At 37.3% G+C, this 24,590-nt stretch overlaps 1 protein-coding gene across 3 annotated transcripts in view; it reads left to right on the forward strand.

Moving 5' to 3' along the window:
- Positions 1 to 24,590, forward strand: part of LOC139115306 (prolactin-releasing peptide receptor-like) — a 78,202-nt gene that overhangs the window by 35,009 nt on the left and 18,603 nt on the right. The window contains exon 1 of one of the 3 annotated variants that reach the window (XM_070677327.1): positions 4,160 to 4,283. The exons of the other annotated variants lie outside the window; for them this stretch is intronic. The gene's annotated coding sequence lies outside the window, so the exon portion shown is untranslated. Of the gene's footprint in view, positions 1 to 4,159; positions 4,284 to 24,590 lie in introns of those variants that run through there. 3 annotated transcript variants of the gene reach the window in all.

Here is a 24,590-nt window from a genome sequence, read left to right on the forward strand (position 1 = left end):
CCTCTCTCTCTACCAGAAACCAAATAGTCTTTAATTAAGAATAGGCCCAAAATCTATCATTTAAAAGTCTTAGAGAAACTATATAACGTTGGAGAAAAGATTAATTTAAATTTATTTTGGTCGACATGTCAATGTGGTTTTGGGGGAGGGGGAGGGATATCCAAAAAGTACGACGGACTGTTTACAGCTGCAGAGGCCTAAGTATTATTTCTAAAGTTTTTAAGGTATTATTCGCCTTGATAGTAAAAGACTTAAACTTTAGAACCAAGGAGTCTTTCAATCATTTTCTTTCAATATGAAGAATAAGAATCGGAGGTCGCAGTGCAAATTTTGGCACTACAGAAACAAATACCCAAAATTTACCGATATTTGAACTTCAAAATGGCCGCCATTCCCGTGTTAACAGGGTTAAGGTTTGTTATAAATTGGGTTAGTGTTACAGACAGGGTTAACTTTTGTTACAAATTGGTTGGTGTTACAAATAGGGTTAACTTTTGTTACAAATTGGGTTATAGTGTTACAAATAGGGTTAACTTTGTTACAAGTTGGGTTAGTATGACTTGCGTCAGAAAAGAAGATCCTTCACATTTTTTGACCGAAATTGGTGAAAATTGCCCCAAAATAAAATTTAACATATATATGCACAAATTGATTATCTCTCATGGGTATGATCCCTAGGAACCTGAGCACCGAAATTCAGAACAATCTGACGAGCAGTTTCCGGAAAAATGAGTTCGACAAGGAAAAAACAGGAGAAGAGCCCCTAAAAATACAAATATGCAAATTTCATGAAAATTAAACAAAAACGGCGGGGTATTTTTACAAATTAGTTTAGTGTTAAATAGGGTTAAGGTTTGTTACAAATTGGGTTAGTGGTACAAATAGGGTTATTGTTACAAATAGCAGTGATACAACGCCAACTGCCCTCCAGTATTATGGTCTGCCCACTCCCCACAACAATTCAAGCTCCCCTCTACCCTCTCCCCATCACTGAAAGTTCCCCGTTGCCCTCTAGACGTACATATTCCAACATTTACATTTCATTTACGCAAGAATTGAACTATCACAAAGTGAGCAAGTTCGTTCAGTGCATGGATGCAACTTACATTTGTGTACAGTGTTCACTATCAACCATGTTATTCCCCTCCCCCTACCCATTTTCCAGTACCCGCTGCCAGAAATTTTCTCCCCGCCCACTGTAAAAAAAAATGAAATTTCTTCCCCGTCCACTGTGAATATCAACTTTAATTTTCCCCGCCAGCTGATTAGTTTTAAGATTTGCTCGCCCGCTGAAAAGCTGTCTCTCTCCCCTCTATCTTCGTTTCTATGTCTGTCGCCCTCAGAAAATAAGATTTTAACACCGGGCATGGAACTTCACCGCTCCGATTTTGCATTGAGACCAGCCATAAATGAATGGTTTTGACCAAGGTTTCCTTCGTTACATTTATCTGGCATTTTAGTTCAGTAACGGTGACTGTGAAAAAGAACACTGTAAAACAGACAGAGGCAGAATTACGCGTAACTACGAATATCATTCGACGGTCATACAGTAGCTGAGTGCTTCAAAAGGCATTCTAGACATTTTGGCCATCCTAGCCCTGTCGAGTAATACATCCGTATGTTTGCAACTGATAACTCGGACATCTGTTTCCAGGGTAAAATGATGTCACATGATGTAACAAGTAACACATACCCTTGCAACAGCTAGAGGAACTATCCCTACTGATCAGTAATTGGCCAGTCAAAACGAATGACACGTCATGTAGGATACCTAATTAAGGGGTTGGGGTGAATTTGCGATAAATAGTTAAGCACCAACATGAGAGAGCCGGCTTCGGATGCACGATGTTACCAATCAACCTGGCGTAACCTCCCTTTAGACTCCATGTGAAAGTGGGTCGTGTGCGATGAGTAAGTCTCCATCCCTATAAACTGTGGTGCACCAGGCGATGTCCAATCATTGAGCGTGACTGGAACTGACGAGACCAAATCTGAGTCTTGCACGAGGTTTAAGTATTAAAGGAGATGCTGAGCAGCGACGTCAGACTCGGAGGCTCTTTTCAAGAACAATCGTAATTTTAAGGTATGTTCACACGCTAGCTTTGGGTTGATAAATAATTTATCTCAATAAACTAGTCGTCAACTTGCGGATCATCAAGTCTTTCGTGAAAGGTTTTCATCGTAAAGGATACGTGCCAAAATACTTTTAAAGTTGTGCTCTCAAGTTATCGCATGATTGCCATTTTATTTATCATTTTAATTTCCCGGTCTCTTTACAGTGGAGAAAAGATTAATTTAAATTTATTTTGGTCGACATGTCAATGTGCTTTGGGGGGAGGGGGAGGGATATCCGAAAAGTACGACGGACTGTTTACAGCTGCATAGGCCTAAGTATTATTACTAAAGTTTTAAAGGTATTATGCGCCTTGATAGTAAAAGACTTAAACTTTAGAACCAAGGAGTCTTTCAATCATTTTCTTTCAATATGAAGAATAAGAATCGGAGGTCGCAGTGCAAATTTTGGCACTATAGCAACAAATAGTTACCGATATGTGAACTTCAAAATGGCCGCCATCCCCTGACAGGGTTAAGGTTTGTTAATAAATTGGGTTAGTGTTACAGACAGGGTTAACTTTTGTTACAAATTGGTTAGTGTTACAAATAGGGTTAACTTTTGTTACAAATTGGGTTATTGTTACAAATATGGTTAACTTTGTTACAAGTTGACTTTGTTACAAGTTGGGTTAGTATGACTTGCGTCAGAAAAGAAGATTTTTCACATTTTTTGACCGAAATTGGTGAAAATTACCCCAAAATAAAATTTGACATATATATGCACAACTTTATTATATCTCATGGGTAAGATCCCTAGGAACCTGCACACCGAAATTCAGAACAATCTGACGAGCAGTTTCCGGAAAAATGAGTTCGACAAGGAAAAAACAGGAGAAGTGCCCCTAAAAATAGAAATATGCAAATTTCATGAAAATTTAAACAAAAACGGCCAAGTATTTTTACAAATTAGTTTAGTGTTAAAAAGGCTTAAGGTTTGTTACAAATTGGGTTAGTGGTACAAATAGGGTTGATTGTTACAAATAGCAGTGATACAACGCCAACTGCCCTCCAGTATTATGGTCTGCCCACTCCCCACAACAATTCAAGCTCCCCTCTACCCTCTCCCCATCACTGAAAGTTCCCCGTTGCCCTCTAGACGTACATATTCCAACATTTACATTTCATTTACGCAAGAATTGAACTATCACAAAAGTGAGCAAGTTCGTCCAGTGCATGGATGCAACTTACATTTGTGTACAGTGTTCACTGAAGTTCTATCAACCATGTTATTCCCCTCCCCCTACCCATTTTCCAGTACCTGCTGCCAGAAATTTTCTCCCCGCCCACTGTAAAAAATGAAATTTCTTCCCCGTCCACTGTGAATATCAACTTTAATTTTCCCCCGCCAGCTGATTAGTTTTAAGATTTGCCCGCCCGCTGAAAAGCTGTCTCTCTCCCCTCTATCTTCGTTTCTATGTCTGTCGCCCTCAGAAAATAAGATTTTAACACCGGGCATGGAACTTCACCGCTCCGATTTTGCATTGAGACCAGCCATGAATGAATGGTTTTGACCAAGGTTTCCTTCGTTACATTTATCTGGCATTTTAGTTCAGTAACCGTCGCTGTGAAAAAGAACACTGTAAAACAGACAGAGGCAGAATTACGCGTAACTACGAATATCATTCGACGGTCATACAGTAGCTGAGTGCTTCAAAAGGCATTCTAGACATTTTGGCCATCCTAGCCCTGTCGAGTATTACATCCAGTATGTTTGCGACTGATAACTCTGACATCTGTTTCCAGGGTAAAATGATGTCACACGATGTAACAAGTAACACATACCCTTGCAACAGCTAGAGGAACTATCCCTACTGATCAGTAATTGGCCAGTCAAAACGAATGACACGTCATGTAGGATACCTAATTAAGGGGTTGGGGTGAATTTGCGATAAATAGTTAAGCACCAACATGAGAGAGCCGGCCACGGATGCACGATGTTGCCAATCAACCTGGCGTAACCTCCCTTTAGACTCCATGTGAAAGTGGGTCGTGTGCGATGAGTAAGTCTCCATCCCTATAAACCGTGGTGCACCAGGCGATGTCAAATCATTGAGCGTGACTGGAACTGACGAGACCAAATCTGAGTCTTGCACGAGGTTTAAGTAAGGAGATGCTGAGCAGCGACGTCAGACTCGGAGGCTCTTTTCAAGAACAATCGTAATTTTAAGGTATGTTCACACGCTAGCTTTGGGTTGATAAATAATTTATCTCAATAAACTAGTCGTCAACTTGCGGATCATCAAGTCTTTCGTGAAAGGTTTTCATCGTAAAGGATACGTGCCAAAATGCTTTTAAAGTTGTGCTCTCAAGTTATCGCATGATTGCCATTTTATTTATCATTTTAATTTCCCGGTCTCTTTACAGTGTGTATACCCGACAAAAATTGCATCAGAGTTGTTTCATGTCGATCTGCGCGTAATGTTACATTCAACTATGTCAATCGGCGGAAGGCAATATGCATACTGCTTACGCTCGATTTGAGCGATTGTGTAAGTCAAAATGAATGGTAACTTGATAAACAAGGTTAACTTCATTATGACATTTCATCGACACGAATGAATTCTAAACATGTCAGCTATGTGACCCTGTGTTTGCGACTCCCCCAGCTAGGAACCACTCGAGTGCGTCAATATGCCATGGCCATGTACTGAGCATGACATAATAGAATTAATGACAAAAGCAAATTTGTTGAAAGTTTCTCTGGCCTCCTGGATAATTCCCTGCCAAAGTCAGAGACTCATGAATTCATCGAATATGTTACAATACAAAGTACATAAATTCAGAGAATCGCTGTCAATATAATGTTCATGATTTATCGCGACATCATAACCCCCTGAACACCACAATGTTTCCCATCAAAAGTTTGGTTCGTACAACATTTTACCAATTTTCATGCATTTTCCTGTAGTGATTTCGGTTCTTTTGCACCAGAAGCTTGGCACGGTCTCCTATGGCCTATAGGTTTTGATCAAATGGTTTCCAAAAAATCTATTGAAAAAATTGTATGGGTTCTTTTATCTTAACGCTTCGACAGGTCAGAAGGTAAGTGGGACTCTTAGCTGTCAAAACACTATGATAAGAGGTGGACCATTTGATATGGGGAGCTTAGAATCTTTTGTACGCGTCTTTTTACCAACATTCCCTTATTGTTTTGTTGAAATGTCGCCTTTGCATGACATATAGAGAACGGATTGGAAAAGATATGTATAGCTGCACACAGCTGACATTCGACTGTAGGCATACAGCATCTCCTCCAGGACGTTTGAAGGAGACGAGAGGCAACATGTACGGCAGCAAGATTACTGCATGAAAACAAGCGGATTGAGAGAGAAGTTGTCGTGGACTGTGTCAGAAAGACGCTACCAACCATTGTTGAGCGATTAAGCTCGTTTTATGTGGTAAAAGTGGATGTACGATGCATAGAGAGGAAATGAATTATGTACACTGAAGTGACACTAATAATCCCAACCGTTAATCGTAGGTCAGGAAGGGTGTCTTCCTCGGTAGACATAAACATTGTACAGGTGATGTAATAGAATGTGTGAAGAAAGGTGCCAAAAGGAATAGGTATAATCCACGACAAAAAGGGATTCTGCTCGACTACAAAAGTTGTTGTAGAATATGTGAATTGGGGTGCCAAACGGCAAAAGACATTACAGGACAATAAAATTTGCATGGAGTGAATATGTCTTTCACATCTTCAGAAGTAGCACAATTTCTCAAAAGATGGTCATTGGTCTCTTGGCCTTCAGTGCTAGTGGTATTCTTGCAGTAATTGGAAACAAACAAACTGTCCTATGACTTATTTTTCAATTCTCCAAAAACAACTACTGCCACAAGCGCACTTTGTCTGCTGCTAGTCCCCTTCCATAAGTACGCGTATTCAGTCCCTCACAACGATCGACCACCCCTAAAAAAATGAAGGTACACTCTGCCGGGTACTTCCGTGGCAGCATACTTGACAAGGTCCATTTTTTGAATATCATAAACTAAAATAAGCTAAGTCATGTGGTGGCCATTTTACAGTGTTTAAACAGAGTGAGCTTGTCAACAGAGAAAAGGGAACATCTGAAAAAAAATAATTCGTATAATTATTGAAGCTGAAGCTTAAATTTTGAAATGTTTTCAACTGCCCTCAGTCAATGCAAAGAAAATCCAATATGCATATGCTACAGAAGTGTTTTGAATTGCTAAAACTCCAAGAGTTTATGTGATACATTGGCTCATTGTCAAGGTGTGGATTCTAAAATGAATGCATCAGAAAATTTTGAAATTGACAGGTGTAGTCAATAATTATATTAAAGAAAACACTTTGAAAGACAAAATCAAATATCAATTAAACAAATTAAGATAAATGGTACACATGTAAATTATATGGCAAGTGGGAGTGCCCGCATCTAATTCAGTGCATTTCAAGTGTTTTGCTTGAAGATATTTTGAAAAACAAAAATTGGAAGTGGCTGCGTTACCTGCGTAACGAAAATGCTTACAGTAAGTCATGATAGGCCTGGCCCATAATTGTCGAGAACAAAATAACACATCAGGCATCTGGTGTACGCAATTATCGACAAGCTAAGACTGTGAGGAATACTCAAGCATGCTGTACGGAATGAAGCCGCGACTCGTAACAAAAAACGTTAAATAACACTCAGGACAAATGTCAAATTGCAAATTGGGTACTACTTAAGCAATGGGGAACGCATTAGTTATAACAATGCTGCTGCTGCTGCTGCTGCTGATGATGATGATGGTGATGATGATAATGATGACGATCAGGCTGTAAAGGTCCGTTAAAATGCAATGAAATCAGATTTTATTGAAATGGTGCGCCCGAAGGTAGCGCCAAAAATGAAAAAGTTATGACAGAAGGTACGATTTTATACTGCATGTCTGCTCGTAATATTTTTTGTTTGCTGCCAATATAAATGGTCCATCCCTAAGGGAGACTGCTCAAAATGTACCATAGGATTGTATAGGCTTCGAAAATTGTTAAGCATGCAGAGCCTAGGACGACCCGTCGGTTTTAGATACCCTGGTATTCTTGGCACGCTCTGTTCAAGTACAGCTAAATTCTAACCTTCAGAAAGCAATCCCTGTAGACATCCCTTTCCTCTTCAATGTTGGTTTGATTACATTGAACAGAAAATCTCATGTTTTTTCCATCAACTTTTAAACGGGAGGTAGTATAGCATTGTGACCCTTGATATTTAGTCAACTTGAATGCGGTCGCTTTTTTACTGGTAGTCAGGTGGCTTAACAAAAATAACGTTGCACGGATGACAAAAGTGCAAAATTTGCTACATATGTTCGCATATATGTAAAGATCAAAATTAGCAATTGCTCCAAAAATTTTGGAAAAAATTGGAAAGGCTCGATGACGTCATAAATAAAAAATGGCCGCCATTATATTGCTTAAAAATGTTAGAATACGATTAATTCAGGCAGTTTTCAACATTTTTGAATAAACTGACACAAACATCCAAAATTACAAATAAAACATAAAATTGATGCAAATCAATTATTATAATGACGTCATAAAGCCAATTGGCCGACTAAATTTAAAATATCACCCACAATATTGTCTGATGATGTTAAAATACTGTTAATTAAGCCAGTTTTCAGCATTTTATTGCATAAAATGAAATTAACATCCCAAATTACATACAAAACATATAATTGATACAAATAAATTATTGTGATGACGTCATAAAACAAAAATGGCCGATTATTAAGTCCACTATGCTTAGTACAATAGCCCATTTGGGTGACAAAATGATAGTCTAAAGGTAATGTACAATTTGTATTTATATTCCATAAACTCGGCCTTACTGTCGATTATTCCGAAACACAACATATTTTAATTCAACTGAGAAAAATACAAACGAATCTGTGGATGCAGCATGGGCTCACCAGAAATAGCTGACATCACATACCATGAAACAGAGAAAGTTATATTAAATCCCAAATCCAGTCAAATATTCGTTTGGAAACTTTTAAAAGGTGACATTTTCATGATTTACACAGGAACAGAACATAAACTTCTGACATTCAGAACATTTGTCGAAGAGTGCAACACCCTGCACCCTACGTTCAACTTAACTTGGGAATTCATATTTGAACATTCTATCTGCAAAATCTAATACCTTGACATAGTGGTCTTCAAATGACAGAGACGTAATCGAGAGAGATGGCTCGACTTTAAAACTCACATAAAACCGTCTGACGATATTAATTAAGAAATTCCTGCCACCAAACATCAAAGGCTTCATTACAGGTGAATTACTCAGATATGTTCGTACATGCAACAAAAATGTGAAGTAAATAGAAAAGGTCAATTTCTTAACGCAAAAACTTCAACAATGAGATTACAAAAAGAAAGACATAGCTTGTATCAAAAAGAAGTTCATGTAACAAAACGTGAGCTTAATAACTTTCAATAATGTTGTATCATAGTATCTTCAATGTACATAGCTAATTTCAAGAATTTTGGTCGAGTCAATTCAGATTAAATCCCTTACTTCGTTAAATATGCAAATTAGGAATTTGCTTGAGTAAAAATGCATAATGACTTTCAATAATGTTTAATCATAGGACCTTCAATACACATACCAAGTTTCAAGTCAATTCAAATACATATCCCTAATTAGGAAAGTTCATCTAATATGCAAATTAGCAATTACCTTTCTTGTCACCCCTTAATATCTTTCACGGCTGATATATCCTTGTGTGATCAATATTTGTAGCAAGTCTCATGAAATTGTGTGCAGTTGTTGTCAACGTATATCCGTTTTTCTAAAATAATTAATAATGCAAATGTGCAAAATGTATGCAAGCCACACCCATCAAAAAGTAATCAGTTGATTTGCCAACTGAGTATATACCAGATTCGATTCTAATCTGATAAAGCGTTTTGAGATATCGGACCATCAGACAGACAGACAGACAGACAGACAGATAGACATCGCTGCGACATAAGTTCACGTGTGCGAACATGTGTGTGAACATTGGTTAGTGTGGCTTGCATATTAATGAAGTTATGAACTATCATTTTTTTCATAATGATTTCCTATGGAGACAGTTATGACAGTGTTGACATATATCAAGAAATACTGCACAAAATTTTATGAAACTTTTCACAGATGATAATCTCAAAACATTTTGATGATACTATGAATGTCATGACAATTATTTGCTCATTTGTATATTTAATGAACGTTTGTAATTAGTGATCTAACTCCGAAATTCCTACACCAAATTTGATGATACCTGCTACAGATATTGATCCGATTGATATCTAACTGTACTGAGAAGCATAGGGCAGTGTCAAGTTAATAAATAGCTAATTTGCATATTTAATGAATAACTCCGAAATAACTACACCAAATTTCATGAAATCTGCTGCAGGTATTGATCCGAAAGATTGCTGACTGTGTTATGAAGCAGATAGTAGTGTGAAGTTAATCGAGGATTCATTTGCATATGTAAAGAACTTTATGATTAGTGATATAACTCTAAAATTATTTCACCGAAGTTGGTGAAACCTGCTAGAGATATTGATCTGATAAATATATATTGTCGCGTGAAGCACTGAGCAGTGTCGAGTTAATGAAGGGTTCATTTTCATATTTCATGAACTTTGTAATTAGTGATATTACTCCGAAATAACAGCATTAAATTTGATAAAACGTGCTAAAGATGTTGATCTGCTGGATATATAATTGTTCCATGAAGAATTGAGCAGTGTCAAGTTAACAAACAGCTCATTTGCCAACTAACTGAAGTTTTGTAATTAGTGATTTAACTCCGAGAGTACAGTGCGTAAATTGATGAAAGCTGCTACATTTAATTATCTGACAGATACCTGATTGTTCTGTGAAACTTACTACTACGTAATCAACCTGTTGTAAACCACGTGAGCACAGTCAGCACATATTGGTTTTCACAAAAGGACGATCATGTAAAACGAATCAGTTGAACATGTTAAAAATTATGTTTGTATAAGCCCTTATCAACCAACGAATTGTAATGTATTGAATATTAACGATGTGTTCTTAGGGATGTCGTAGACCCTCCGTGCTCGTGTTGTTGGCTATTTGAACTTTTACACTGAACGAAAGTCCCACTCTCTTATACACATACAGTTGAGAATGCGTACTACTGCTACGAAAATCAAATTACGGCCAGATGATAGATTCTGATACAAAATAGGTTTAAAATATAAAAAGTTGTTTAAATGTAAAAAGGTGTAATAGCCTTTGAGAACAGCTAATGCAATGTACCAACCCATTCACATACACAGCGCACACGCCGTTTTCCTCCTGCCCGTGGGCATCGTGCTATACATATTTATATTCCTGCACAAGTGGTCTCTCATGTTATACGAGGCACTCAAACCAGTATTGCAAATTCAGGCAGTGTATCACTCTCCTGAGTGCATACGCGTGACATTCAGCTGTTCAAATTTGATTTACTTCATTTGATAACACTACATGCTGTAAAGGAACTTCATACAGAAATAAACTAATGCAGAAATAACACAATAGACTAATTTTTTGGGAAAAAGAATTCCGATACCATATGTTGTACCAATCATTCATCAATTTCAGGATAGAATGTCGTTGGAACAAAAACTCTGTAGCTGGTCGCTATTATCTGCAGGCAATTAGCTTTAGCACTTGTAAAAAGACTATTACAGTGACTGCAATGCCGATGAAAATGCCCATACTCATTCTATAAAACATACAATATTGGGACATACTAAATTTCCATGAAATAATGCCAGAACGTAACTCAGACGGATCAAGTTCCGTCTGCCTTATATCGCGATACTATGTGAAAAAAATTATTCCCTGCAGTGTGTGTTTTAATTAAAACAGACGTGCCAAACTTCGAATAGTTTGGTGTAATTTGGCGTTACTATTACAATAAAAGTGGTTGGACGCTGTAATTGTTTTTAGAATAACTGCATTTAATAGTGAATATTTCACAGTATATTAGGAAGGGCTTGTGCAAAAATTACAGGGAAGAGGGCAGGTGTCTTTCGAAGCATCGTAGTATAAAAAATCTGACCCTTTAAAAATCTTTTCTAGCAAAAAACAGAGACTCCTTGCATGTCACAGTCCATATGAATACCTCAATTGACGAGCACACGCAATTTATCGTCTGACCTTTGACGTTTTAGGAGTATTTTCGAAAGTCTATGGGGCGAACTATAAACCATTTCCCCTACAAAAGTAGCTAATCTGTGCACTTACACGTGTTCAACAATTGTGAATGTTGTTCGGCAATTGATATAAATGTATTTGACTGGAATAGGGCGCTTGAAAGTGTATATATATACACAAAGGAAAAGATTTTGGATTTTCTCATAAAATATCATTCAAGTTAAACTGTACATTGTTTAATGTTGACTTTTAAGATTCACTAACCTCCCCGAAAAGCAATAAAAGTGCTCGCTGTACAACTACAAGCCAATCTGTAAATGAATATAAACATTACAACAATTTTCTTTTTAATTTTGAATAACAAGTTGTACTCAAAGTAGCTAATAGAATGGTTTTATTCGAGCTGCGATGTCTTTAAATGGTATTGTAGAAATCATGTGTACAAGTGATCATTTGTAAAGTTTGAAATATATTCTTTAAAGGGTCAGGGTGCAATGAGAGTATGTCAAGTGAGTGTTATTGATATGCACTGTTACACACACGTTAGGGTCACTGTTTTGTATGCATGAAGGAAAATCATTATTTTTGCCGGTTTGAAGATTTTTGAAGGATCATGTTTTTTATGCAATGTCACTCTGGCCCTCGCCCTTCCTGTGATTTCTGTCTAGGTCCTTAGAGAAGCATTTTATGTAACACCTGCTGTTAAGAAATGTTGAAATTAATTCGTAATGCTCTATGTTTGCCGTAGAGGAGAATCACGAAAACTAGTTCTGTAGAGGCTTCGAAATGATTTCTCATTATCAGTGTACAATTGTCGCCTGAATATGTTGCGCTCATTTTCATCCTATTTCCGAATATGAAGTTGATGTAACTGTAAGTAGACTGTAAGAAAGTTTATACGCTCACATCTATTATTCATGAACAATCAAATAAGATTTTCCTGTGTGCAATTATAATATATCAGCGAATATTAAAACCAGTGAAATATGATGACCATCTCCAAATAATTAATATATTTCACAAAGACAAGTAAGCAATCCAATAGAGGTGACACAGTACCCAAAAGTGTCTTTGACCGTGTCTCTTTTATCACCACCAGCTAAAGCTCTTTTGGCCAAAAGTAAAAATAATAAAGTAATAAAATAACTAATGAAATAACGACCTGAATGAATTAATAAACTTTGAAATAAATGAAAGGAGGAATAGAGGAATTAATAAGTGGATAAACGACTGTTGTATGTTAAATACTATAATATTATATTGTCTGTATTGAAATAAACAAGTAAGTAAATAAATAGATAGCTGAATAAATAGATAAATAAATTTTAAGTTTATATTTTTTTTGAAATTTTGTAAGTACTGTTTTTGTTTGTTTCACAAACATTCTTACAATGGACGTTCGTGTTCATTTTGTTGTCGGCGCCAACACAGAGAGTAGAGGGTTCCCCCTCTTCTGTCTATGGCGCTACTTGCTGTCTCGGTGCTTTCAGCATGCATCTGTGACGTGTCCGCTAATTATCTATCTATCTATCTATCTATCTGTCTATCTATCTATCTATCTATCTATCTATCTATCTATCTATCTATCTATCTATCTATCTATCTATCTATCTATCTATTTTGTACATCTGTTTGTCTTTTGTATGATGATTACAGAGATAAAGATTTTGAAATGGAGGAAGACAAATAAAGAAACAAGGATAGATAGATAGATAGATAGATAGATAGATAGATAGATAGATAGATAGATAGATAGATAGATAGATAGATAGATACATCATAGATATAGATAGATAGATAATAGATAGATAGATAGATAGATAGATAGATAGATAGATAGATAGATAGATAGATAGATAGATAGATAGATAGAAGGATGGACAATCAGAGAAGACGACTGAAAGAAAATTTTCAAAGATCGAATAATTATGTAACACTACTATATTTTTCTGTAGATCGCTGTAATGCATCACACCCGACCGACGACACTTACTCTGAGATTTTTTTCTATTTTTCTATCATCGTGCACTTAACTTATTTGAGAAAATACCAATTTGGTGATTTTCATGGTCAATCATAACCAGAAAACTTTACGCTGAACGAAGATAGTCTGCGGCGACGGTCGATTGCATATGGATTCTTTTTAACAATCCTTTTTTTTCGCAAAAGACAATATTTTGTGACTTACTTATTGGACGAGATGATCATAACGGAAAGGTTTTCAATAAATAAAATGCGTATATCTCGGCATGACGTCGCCAGGAAAATAATTGCTTCTGCTCCGGGGCATACCGTAGACCACTAAAAAGAATTCCTGGATAGACAAACAACATTTTAAATGCACAACTCAAGGGATTGATGAATGTGCCGACTTCCACGAAAAAAGTTCTTTCGCGGTCACAAGAGCCTTAAGGGACCCATTTGCTAACTGATAGGTAATCAACAGAATGAATAGAATCACGGCGGATTTTTTCTCAAAGTCTGGGAGATAATTGTACTGTTGTTGCTGTACAGCACTTGCTTCTTTATCAAGTTTCTTCAATTGCTGGTCGTGTTTTAAGAGTTATTGATCAATCGCACCAATAAACGTACAGCCGAGCATTAACAAATATAGGCTTATCGAGAAAACAATCGCCAGGAGGCCCCTGTACCTAATTACCAAACGATAATGTTTTTTAAAAAAGGCGAAGGCGGTAGCCGCTTAATTGTGTCCAAATCAATCACTTCACGTGACGTGACAGCTTAAGGCGATTTAAGACGAAGCTGTGAGCAGGCATGTGGTGACATCTCCTTGCTCTGGAAAGGTCACCTAAGATACAATTCAGTGAATCTTGCCTCAGAAAATCAATTAATCAAACTGCTAGTTCAGACGTTTCTGGTTTGTCTGACATTAGATAGCGGCATACATGTACAGTGTGGCAAGACTACAAAATCTCTGAAAACTGACAGATGATATTTGCCAATTATCCGTGTTGTCGTAAGTTCGCAACGGTTAAGACTTCCAAACTCGTTACATAAATGCTATCAAGGCTACTGCCTCCATGCCGAGAGACACGCTATTACACATATAAAAGCAGATCCATGAGTTAAGAATCTAATGCTCACGCGTCCGCTGACGTAAGCATTAACGTAGCAAAGATTTATATATCTGTCAGTCAGTATGTCCGCCTGTTTTGTATGTCTCTGTCTGTCGCATTGCGTTTGTTTAATTTATGAGAACATTTTTTCCAGAAACGTCAACGGATTGAACTGAAATTTGGAACAAGGATGCATCTCGGCGATGGCCTCGATTAAAGTAGTTCATATGATACATTTAATGCATCAAAATAAAGATTTGTGAAGGTATACTTTCCCAATAGTAATACCCACTTGAGAATCTTTCATTGCCATTGTTGGCCACATGATGTGCGTCGCCACCTTAGAAATAAAATATTCCTAGTTTGCATTACTTTTGATATGTATGCATTCTATGTAAATTAGGGTCAGCCCCGATTACGCTATGACAGATTATCATGCATAATCAAGCACCATATGATTAATTAGTTAGTTTTGTGAGGAGGGCGACATTTCAATAGTCACTCAAGACCATAGTGTCGATTAGTGTATCTTGTGTGTTTAGTGAATGTGATGCGGAGTGGTACTCATTGAAAAGCGTCATTTAATTCACTGCCTTTGAACCGTTTTTTCATATTGAATTAAGAGTGCCCATATTTAGACTCTCAAATTTTCCCAGCACTTTTCTGATCTATCTATTGTTTGGAGTCGTAGAGTCAACACAGGGATGGGCCATTTCGAATTTCAAATATTGAGAACTATTGGATAATTTGTCCTCTAGTATCAAAATTTGCTAGTGACCCCTGATTTTTAATCGGGATTTAAAAAGGGAATATTGAATGTTTCCCTTCTGGAAAGTTTGCGCAGAAGTTGGAGTCTTTCACTTCCGAGGATCATTCTAACTGAAAGACGATTGGAACTAATTTGGGATAATTGTATGGTGAATTAATGTCGATTCAATCCACAAATGAAATCTCATCTGCTTTTCTTTTTATATTACACGCTTGTTTTTATGAGTAATTTGCGATATTGCATCATTCAGCTATATGGCACCTCATACATTTGAGAAATTTGCAAAATACGAAAATCCAATTACCCCAAATTAGTTCCAATCGTGTTCTGAAGGGCTGAACTTACCAAAGCAAGACTGATCATAAACGAATTGATGTTGTTGTGTTAGTCGAGGCGGTGAACCAGAGCGGTGGTGATCGGTGGCAATAAACTATTGAGGTCACGGGTGATCATACTTATATGGAAAGTTACTTTCGCGTTGACTTGTAGCACGGACCGTGTTTGTACTGAGCGACGCATTGTATGTGTATTTTCATTTCGTTACTCAGACCTAATTAGCTGTAGTCAGCATTTGCATATAACTTACTGATTCATTGCATTCATATAAAATTGATTAAGCTAATCACAGATATCTGCCAGAATGAGATATAATATTGTAAAATATCGAAAAACAGTGTTACGTAAGAATTCGCCCTTCATGTTTAGCAATGAAATGATATATTAGATAAAGCATAATTAATTGCCATTAACTGTCTATGCTTTTCAAGGATAAGTATACATTCATATCGGTCAAAATGTCAAATTGCATCGATTTTAACTATTATGTATTTCTTTAAATTATGCTTAAGTCGTAATTGAAGAAGCTCGCAAAGTTTTGACTGATTTGCGAGATTAAAATTAGCTATATTTTGGAATATCCATAAGCTTATGGTGAAAAAACAGAGACGAGACAAGTAATGCGTATATGTCCAGAATACAATGCACACTTTCAGTTCAGATCTGCTTGCTACAATGAAGTCCAACGCCTACACATCTGTTCATGCATTTCACTAATTTTGTTTTAGCTGAGTCAACATGGAAAAAAAATTGATAAGCAAAAATGAAAAAAAAAAATATTTGTTTTGCGGGTTCTTCGGCCGCTGACTTAGGTGAATGTACCGCTAAATCAACTTCATTGCCGTTTCAACTCATTTTTTGTTTGTTCCTTCTTTACAGCAGTCACATTTCTACTATGGACTTTACCTTCTACCAAACCGTAGCTGCATTGTCTAATATATGCAAAATATCTGCGTATTTCTTCTCATATTCCTTGACCGTGTAGAACAAAATGTAATTTTCGTCCTTTTTTTCCATTGTGTCTGTATAGCCTCTGATGAAGGTCGTCCGTGTACGTCCGAAACGATAGGAAAAATAATCATCTACTGTATAGTAGCAGATGGGTCTTGTCAACTATTTTTCACATCTCATGTATCAATTATCTACTAATACCCGCTTGCACATCTCATGTATCAAATATCTACAAGTACACGCTGCAAATTCCACATGTGAACTGTGGTTGGACTAACCCACTTGATGTTCACCACTATAAAAATCTGTTTAATGGAACGTTAACGATAATTGCCCCTCTGAGCGATACAAACTAAGGATACCAACTGGACGAGCAGGTGTTGATATGAAAGCGTAAAATTCATTCTGACATCACAGGAAAGTAATATTTAAATTCATGACTTTGACCAGTCTTTGAGTCTTTTTACTACATCCTGCCAGTATCATTCCCTGAAACACGAGTAGATCACGAAAACGTCTTCAGCTTTTCGAATTTTGTTGACGTAATATTATCTTCTTAGAATGCATTATAATTTCTTGAATTTATCAGCACACGCCTTAATTTGAAAGTCTGAAATTGGAATCGTTCAACCATGTGACTCATTTGTCATTTTATCGCAACCACAAAGACATTTTAATGAACCCGCCGTCAGTAATTACTTTCCTTGACACAAGGCCTCACTAGCGAGCAAACACAAATGCCTTTCAAATCAAAAATTCGGCTCAAAGGCATGGGTCAGGCGTCAGATTGTCTTGCCAGGAAATTTACTCACTAGATTACAATTTCAATGGAAAACAAAAGGTTATGCACACCTTCATAAGCCTCTTTACAGATAGAACATACTCGATCCCTCGCATCGAGTCCCCTGCCTTTAAAGTTTGAAGATGAGGAATGGCGCAACATACCGTGAAAAAAAGTAAATGGGATTAAATTCTGATTATTAACGTGGAAAGAGCTCTGCGCAAGGGTATTTTGAAAACATAATGAAAATGCAGATTTAATCAAGATATCTGAATTAACTCATTCCGTCGATAAATCATGATGAAATGAAGGTGACAAAAACTAAACTAGCGCATACTTAAACGTCCTATTCGTTCTTAGATTTCCTCATATGTAAATCTCACACTTTTTGATCTTAGATACACACAAAATATATTGATAGCCGAGACATGACAGCTGTCGACTGATTTAATTATTGGCTTGTCTATTTACTATGAGGAAACGTAACTGACACACAGTGTTCTGCTTGTAGTTGTCCTTCTGGGACCAGTACTAGCTATATTGCCACTGTTGTGTTGTTTCTGATCAATGATTAACCCTTTGAGCGCCAAAGTCTATTTTTGTCTCCTGTATAAAATTAACCCAAGTCAATTTTTCTCAGATTTTTGAGAAAAAATTGAAAAAAACTGTAGCCAACGAAATGTGACATCCATTTATTCCAAAATTATCAAAAAATTACACAACAATTCATAAAAATTGGTAAAATTTTGCACTTTGGTGGGAGAAAATTCAGCGCTCAAAGGGTTAAATGAGTCGGCAGCATTTTCTTTGCATGTGCAGTTGAGAAATGCACTTGCAAGTGTCAAGGGCGTTCCGAAATGTTCTCGACACCATATCGAGTTGCACACGTGGCGTGTTTTGAAAAGTAAAACATTTGTCAACTAATGCAAGACTTTTGGATGCCGATTGGTTGTGACAGATTTATGATTCCGGATGGTAATAATTCAAATATCTTCTGCACAGCTGCGCGTGCCATGTGTTATTGAAATGATTCATGGCATAAGAAAGTTCTGTCTTAGTTTTCTTCTTAGTTAAATGTGAAAAAAAACCGCTTGTTCGGTTATAAGACGATGTGTTTACAGGAAGAGTTTGGCCGCGGGCCATTGATAGATGCCCCTCCTCATCTTGCTGTCGAAATGTAATGCCCTTTGATTTCCATGTCATCGATATTTACTCCCAAATTTCGCTTACATAAAGGAATCGTTTGCGGGCGATTCTTTGCCCGACATCATTTCCGTGTCTGGTTTATTATACGTATTTTTTATAGTTCTTCTTAAAACACAATAAATAAATTCATACATACACACATAAATACACATACATACATACATACATACATACATACATACATACATACATACATACATACATACATACATACATACATACATACATACATACATACAAAACAAAGCCCGAGCTATTACGTGCTTCAGGATGCTACATCATTCCTTTTTGCCTTCTCAGTCACTCTTGGTTCAGCACACGTCGGACTGTGAAATAGCTAAAAATGGGCTACCTGTCTTGAATCTTACCACGAGAGTCTGTGTTCAAAATAGGTCATCATGCACGTCATGATCAAAAGATAATCAATAGGTGTAGCATTTCAAGTAAATATGACCTGTTTACATTGTCGTCAGTCGGAACTGGTCCATTTGTCGAGACATGCCATCCATTTGCTGATTGAATTTTGACGTCGGGGCTACATTTCTAGTATTGAATGCACGCGGCAAATGTCAATGCATTTGCTTAAATTTCTGCACGTAGGTGATGGTGGGTGATTTTGCCATGGATTCATCACCTGAGTGGCGTGTTAATCATGCATCCATTTATCCCATACTCAATACTGTAAGAGAGATTAGTGCTATTAATTTAGCCGTCGAGGTCATTTGAATATCAGGGAGTAAGTAACATCTGTTGCATAATCTCTTCGGTGATTTGCGTCAAACATTTCAAATCTTAGTCTGAGTGAGTGCCTCGCTTACACAAGCCTTTCAAGTTTCTGTGCCGTATAGCAGTGCGTTGTCACGCCCATAGTGGAAGAGAAATTCGTTTGAGTAATTCACTTACCCCGGCGATGCACACAGAAAACTTCCAGTTTATTGGGATCCGGTGCGCCAGACAGATAAAACAGTCTAGACCGTTTGAGTCATTATCAAATCGGAAGTTTTATGTAAGATTACAGAGAGCACAGCAGCTTTTGCCCCGGGCAATGACCTCACTTTCATCGACCGCAGGTTCTTCCTATCAATACTTTGGTGTAATTGGAATATATTTGAGGGATTCAAGTTTTTTCCTTATACGAGCATACTGATTTAATTGCACCAAAGTAAAAGTTGTAGCCGAAAGCGGGTTCTTCATATCAATAAGCTGTTGATTACTAAAGCAGCATGCACTTAAGGAATAGACTTGAATCCCTCAAATATTTCAATCCTTCCTGGTCAAAAGACATTTTGCGGGCTCAATATTAATCCTCTCTCGGCTTGTGTGTTCATGCCGCCCACAGACTGACCTCGTCATTATGTTAATAAGTTGTTAGACATCTAAAGTAATTGCAAAAGAGGAGTGAACGTGTTTCAAACTAAATACGATGAAACGACCGCCAAAAGTGGTATAGAGTGTGAACACTTTATGTGGCGAAACAGATATAGCATGGGTGTTGATATTAAAAAGACCAATAAGTTTCGATACAAACAGTGTGGCTGATTTTCAATGGCCTCTCCGATGAAATGACAAAGTCAAATAAAGGTCACGTGGCATTCCCAGATCGCTGGGATCACTCCGTAACTCAAAAATTCATCAGCAGCCATTGACGTAAATACAGTATATCATGGTATTGATTCACAAGGCATTCGTTAGGAGTTCACGCTATGCATAATAGTCGTCATGGGTACGTAATTTTAAAGCAATCTGAAATCGTGCATCTCGTCTTGATCAGATACTAGCACAATGCTTTTCAAGGGATTTCTTCAATGAAAACCTGCGTAAAACACGTTCTGTTGTGTGCTGTCTTTCCTTTGGTAGTTGAATTATAACTGCAAAATTATGTTTTACCCTCTCCAGTACTTTATCCCGTCTCAATAATCAACTAATACGATTAACTGGGCGCTAGTCAATAATGGTTTGTTTCACTACAGGCATATCAGTTTACTCAGTGGAGGAGCTGAGCTAAGCTGAATTTCTCGTATTCCTTATCAGTCTTTTTGACAATAAAACAGTACTGGTTAGGTAAATACCAGGACAAACAGCCAACTGCTCAGCTAAGTTGCTGGAATATTTAACTAATCTGGTGTGCCAGATACACAGGCGTCTGCTGTAAACGCCTTCACTGCTATATCGGAAGTATGGTGTAGTTATTAAAATGTTTAACTAAAGTCTTCCATATGAAACCATTGCCCGCAGTCTATTATATACTACTACAAGAGTTCCTATCCAATCATCGCATTGGGTAAACTTTTCAATCAAAATTTTGGCAAAATTCTAAAAAAAATTGACTGAGGTATATTTTAAAAGGTGACATAAATTGACTTTGGCGCTAAAAGGAATAATCCATTTATTTCATAGTTAACTTGCATACTAAATGTCACTGGTTAGACGTCAATCATCAATTATTGAAACACCATTAGCTAATTATGAGCTAGTTTGACATAACGTGGACAAAGACAACAAGTGTTTAAGTTAATTGGGTACGTTGGCGAAAACGAAATATGTTTGAATTAGTCAAAGAAAAGTGAAAGCAGTCTACACATTGAACTAACATGGGGATTAAGTGATTGCTTTGTAAAGTGTCGGACATTACATGTGAATTGTAACCAGTATGAACGTTTCAAACGATGATTGTATTTATATCCACCTTTGGATTAACCCTTTACTTTCGAATGTTATCCATATGTACAGGGGACTAATATAATGACCTCGTATTTATATAATGCAAATAGCCACTACTACATGGCGCTTGCAAATATATAACCGAAAATTCATATTACCCAAAAGGGTAACATGTAGGCACAAGATACAAACGGGCGTTATCATATGATGACTAGAAGCCAATACTCTCTCTATGTATCTCAATGACCTCTCCCTAGCAATCCTTCGATGGAAGACAGTGAATTTTTTTGCAAGATACTACTTTTTCCATATCGACAAAACATGCCAAGTTATATAGACTTGATGAAAGGTCGATGAGAATGTAATCTGCAGACGACATCACATGCTAGCTGCTCATAGGTAGTATGTCATCAGAAACACACAAGTGCCAGACATAGTCTTTGTTTCCTGTCTATAACGATACCCTGAAAGCGCATGTGTGACAATGAATAATTTACCGTGGTCGCTAGTTTCAATGTAGGTAGCATCGGACTCAAAACTGAAAACTTTCAACCATTCTCTTACCCAGCCAAGAACAAAATTCAGGGATCACTATGCAAATTTTGGTATCAGAGAAACAAATTACCTTAAAGTTATCGATATTTGAAATTCAAACTGAACGTAATACTTTTTTTTTCGATTTTCAAACAAAATATAAGACGGTGAATATGTTATTTACTCTGGGAGCTTCAAAATGACCCCCTCCGAAACAAGTTATAGGTTAGAAAGTGACTGTAAAACTTTGAAGAGTCCCAAAATCTGCTCCCCCAGGCGTACTCTTCTTTGAGAGACGACACATAAAACTATCGAAGCTCGTTTCGGTCAATCAATATTTTGTGTTGGATGTAAAGAATGATCTCTCAATAAAGCATACTGAATAAGTCCTGCTGGCCAACATGACGTGCCGTCGAAATGATGACGTCATGGCACCTGCACCCTTGAAGTTACATCATTTTCGGGCTTCGTCTTCAGCCTGGCATCAGCGCAGATCGTACTGGGTCTTATTTTACGCATGTGGAGGATCAAAAGAAGAGTATACTTGAATTTGTTTATGTGAAATCATAACATTCTGTTTCTACAATTGTCAGTGCGATATTAATGTCTTTCCCGCGCTCATCTATTGTAACTAGATGCGGCTATTTTCCTAATACCCACATTTGTTTTATTTTCACTTGGTAACATTGTCTTTCCCCTCTTATTTATTTATTTATTTATTTAATGGCGCGCACACTATCATGAGCTTTATCAGTATAAGTGCTCTTCTGAACAACGCTTCTACGGCTTGCACCCCGGGAGACAAACGCTGTAACAAGGTCGCATAATATTCCCAGGGCATTTGGAAGGATAATCATATTGCAATTGTTTGCCAATAATTCAATTAAATTGACAGAGTTGTCAGTTGGGCGACTTTTATTGCAATTATAGCGTTTCCGTGCGCTCGAGCCCCCAACGTGTTCACATATTGAGATACTTTGTCTTGTAGCATGGTTGACCGAGTCTGTGACTATCAAAACAATATAGAAACATACTTTTTTCATTTTCATGATGGAAAATTGTTGATTATTATGAATATAAATGAAACACTGTACATTATTATGGAAATGGATGATTTAATTGACATGAGGTCATCAGTAGCTCGAACCTAACCTCAGTAGCATAATTATTCAATGATCTATTTCCTTTTCGCAGTGTGGTTGAAAAATTAAAAAAATAGCTTGAAAAATTAAAAAAAAAATAGTTCATAATGATTCTTATTTTGAAATTTTCCTAGAGGTCAAATTGCTGCGGAACTTTTCTGTGTTCTAACGAGCTGACAATTTCCAAGTGTGAAATCCGCTTATTCATTCCTACAACGTCTTGCTGTGTCAGAGGACTATTGCACATCTAGAATACGATGTACAAAGTATCCAGATATTGTTAGTGCAAATATTTTTTTATTTCAAGCCATCATCCAATAGGCGAAAGCCCAATTAAAGGGTGAGGCAACCATAACCAACAACCCATCCGAACGATGAGGAGTAAAGTGCCTTGCTCAGGGACACAACACCGTGCTAGAGTCTCGAACTCACCGTCTTGCGAGAGCGAGTCTGTTACTCTGTCTCGAACTTACCATCCTCTGATAGTGAGACAGGTTAATTAAATGGATTTGGATGCTTCAAAATTGTCTTCAAGAAAATCACCCAGAAAGTTTATAAGAAACATAGGTTTTGCTTCATAATTTTCAAATTGAGATTTTTTTGTCACTAGCGACAGAGAGAAGACTACTATAAAACGACTTTGTTTTACATTCTGATTTCTTGAAGATTTTACTTCCATTGAATTTCAAGGACCAGTAACAGCAGCTTTTAATATTTTTTCACTGCTTTTGTTTCTAACGGCAAGCACAGTTTCTTGTTTTGCTTGCAAAGCGCGTTGAGATACACAATATGCAGTTTGTCAACTCAGCCTGGACATGCGTAGACTGCATTGTCATTATTGAGAGGTGAAATCTGGTCTGCGATACTTATCAAATGTTAAACGCATTAAAGGCATGCATGCTGTCACCTGTTCCAATTTTGCCACAGCTACCATGGAAAGACAAAATCTAACCAATCACAGATTTTAAGCGGGTGGCCGCTTTTTAAAGACAGCGCCCTCACATGGGCATTTTGAATACCAAGGAACGCCCCTATGACCATATATGAGCATAGTTAGATTACAGGTGACTGTTTACCATTAAAGGCATGCATGCTGTGTCGACAAGATAATTAGTAAATGTCTCAACATGCTTTGGGAGTAAAAACACGTGTAATTGAGATTGCGAAACAAAATTGTGAAAAAAATTCATCCGAAGCTACGGGTATACTGTCCCTTTAAATGGAAGGAAATTGTCTTCTCGTTCGCCTTCGCTATGGCCTATTCAAGAGTTATTAGACAAGTTGGTCCTTGTTATAGCCACACAATGTAACCCCGGATATAGCTTATGTCATTTTGTGCCATTGGTCTAGTCCAATGTTGTCCCCGTCAGGGACAGGATCACTATTAGTGTCTCGTACTGTGGAAACGTGGGGTTTTGAACAACATGTTAGGGAGCTTTCATATCTGAAGGCCGGGGGTTGTCCGACCAAATTCTGAGGCAAGCGGGGCAAGGGGTCGTCTTACATTGGAAAACTTCAAAGGGGTCATACATACAAAAAGCTTTGGGTCACTTGATTGTCAAATATATCCACCCTGTCGTAGTGCACAAAAATATTCCGTTTAATAAATGTAATTCTTCGTGTGTTTTCATTCTCTGGAGTCGGTACATTATAGCCGGATTGCAAGTCTTACTAACTTCTTGTCTCGGCAAGCTTACAGGCTTGTCTTACCACAGCTTTTACCAGCAGATTGTGAATGGAAGCTCCTTGGCATCCTGTGGCTGGAGTTACGCAAGCCATAAATGCAAGCTGTGGAGCATGGCTTAGCATATACCTTATACTTGGGCCCACGTACCACAAAACAAATGCTCATCA

This window comes from Ptychodera flava, chromosome 17, assembly GCF_041260155.1.
Source record: "Ptychodera flava strain L36383 chromosome 17, AS_Pfla_20210202, whole genome shotgun sequence".
Taxonomy (NCBI): Eukaryota; Metazoa; Hemichordata; class Enteropneusta; family Ptychoderidae; genus Ptychodera; species Ptychodera flava.